Below are 2,827 nucleotides of genomic sequence, written 5' to 3' on the forward strand. Positions count from 1 at the left end.
AACTTATTCTTTTGGCAGCTCAGCGTAGAGTCAGACCAAAAGAAAAATTATCTGCTATTCTTTTTAAAAGCACATCTTACATGTGAGTGAATATATATATGTGTGCGTGCGTGTGTGTGTGTGTGTGTGTGTATGTGTGTGTGTGTGTGTGTGTGTGTATACATGTACATATGTATATGTGTATGTATGTATGTATGTATGCATGTGTGTGTATGTATGTGTGTATGTATTATCAATATTCCTTACAATGCTTGCATCTGTCTATTACAGTTTGACTCTTTTGCTGTGTATCTTTTTATCTCCTTGGCATAATCTTTCCTCTGTCTCCCTCTTAATCTATCTGTCTATCTATCTATCTATCTATCTACCTGCATTTCTGTATATATATTTATCTATCTATCCATCTATCTGTCTAATTATCTATGTATTTATCTACCTGCATGTCTGTCTGTATATGGATGGAGGGATGGATGGATGGATCTATCGATCTATCGATGTATCTAACTCTACCTCAATCCTTTAGTCTCTGTCGTTCTAGTTCCTTTGCACGCCAGGTCCAGCACGTACCCCCAGGACAACCACCACCACTATCGCCACTGCCATCATACCATTCGGACACCCCTAATGCCTCACCATATCCCTTATATCCCCTACCTGCATTGGTACCCGTGACGTCATACGGTTGCCCACCGTTGCCACCGCCACCACCGCCACCTCCACCCCAATCTACATGTCGCTGATATAACCGCTGACGTCACACTATTGTAACAACTCCCCCCCACACACACACACACATACACATACACATACACGTACACACACATTCAGTTGTCAACCTGTAAAGCTACCCTCAAACCCTTCCCCTGTCGCCATCCGTAATTCCTTTATAAACTACCACTGCTACTACTATTAGAACCATTACTACTAGAGCTGTTACTACTACTTCTACTCCAATTACTACAGCTACTACTACTACTATTACTACTACTACTACTACTACTACTACTACTACTACTACTACTACTGCTGCTACTACGAATACTAGTATGATGAGCCTGACATTTACTACCACCGCAACCGTGGCTAGTTCCACCACCAAGCACCTGTACTATCACCTCAACCACCACTAGCAATCACCATGACTAGTACCATACTTATGACTACTACCACCAACACTACTCTTGGCACAAGACCCGAAATTTTGGGGAGGCGCCCAGTACGCAACTGGTACTTAACTTATCGACCACGAAATGATGAAAGGCAGAGTCGACCTCGGCGGAATTTGAACCCAGAACGTAAAGTCAGACGTAATACCGCTAAGCATTTCGCCCCGCGTGCTAACGTTTCTACCATCTCGCCATATTATTATTATTATTATTATTATTATTATTATTATTATTATTATTATTATTATTATTATTATTATTATTATCATTATTATTATTATTATCATTATTATTATTATTATTATTATTATTATTATTATTATTATTATTATTATCATTATCATTATTATTATTATTATTATTATTATTATTATTATTATTATTATTATTATTATTATTATTATTATTATTACCAAGGATGGTAATATATAAAGAGAGGGAGATCTATATAGACATATAATACATATATGCATACAAGAATTTATAGATATGGGTGTCTATATTTGTATCTGTCTGTGTGTGTGCGCGTGACAGACAGTAGTATGTGATTATGCGTGCGCGCGGTAATGCGTATACATATATATATATACAGATATATGTATGCATACAGCTACACACATAAAATTATACATACATGCATACATATGAATATTTATGTATACGTATGTGCGTGTGTAACTATCTACTATGTATAAATATCTACAAGATATAAATGTAATTATATATATATATGCACATATATGTATGCATATATATATACATACATATATACATGTATGTAAATATATGTACTTATATAGACACATATGTTCAAACGTATATATGTGGCGTGTTTCTCTTTGTGTATATATGTCAATGTATATGTGTGTGTATGTGTATGTGTGTGAGTACACATATATGCATATATACTCGCACGCGTTCACACATTCATACATACACAGACGTGTGAAGATTGTTACGTAACATGCGAGTGTATACACCTTTGTCTTCATACACACACGCACACACGATTCTATAAGCTTCTATATACATGCATCATCCCTATTAATACAACCACACACACACACACGCACACGTTATTGTATTCCAGGTAATATGAAAAGAAGGTGTGCGTTGCATTCAATCTTAAAACGATGGGTGTCAGGTTTGTGTATATTTCTGTGATGCAGTGAAGAATTGCACGTCCAATCAGCTTGCATTACTAAGGCAGCGCACAGCCAGGCGTGTCATTTTAGCTGCACTACAAAGTGCAGCTAGCGGTGAGAATGTCTGCACTTTTATTGCGTCGGTCTGCATGCGTTACTCTCGCATACAGGCCGACCAACGAAGACAAAGCAGCGTGCATGTGTGTGTATGTATATGTATATTCATGCATGCATAAATACATACATACGTACATACATACATACATACATACATACATATATATATACGTGCGTTTGTATATATGTCCATATATATATATATATATATATATATATATACATATATATATATATACATACATACATACATATATATGCGTGTATGATGTTTGTATTATAAATACATGCATACATGCGCACACACGCACACAGCGATTATCTTTTTACGTTCATATCTTCGTCTATGTCTGCATATGTGTGTGTGTGTGTGTGTATGCTTTACTGTGTGTATATATA

Source organism: Octopus bimaculoides, chromosome 23, assembly GCF_001194135.2.
Source record: "Octopus bimaculoides isolate UCB-OBI-ISO-001 chromosome 23, ASM119413v2, whole genome shotgun sequence".
In the NCBI taxonomy this organism is placed as follows: Eukaryota; Metazoa; Mollusca; class Cephalopoda; order Octopoda; family Octopodidae; genus Octopus; species Octopus bimaculoides.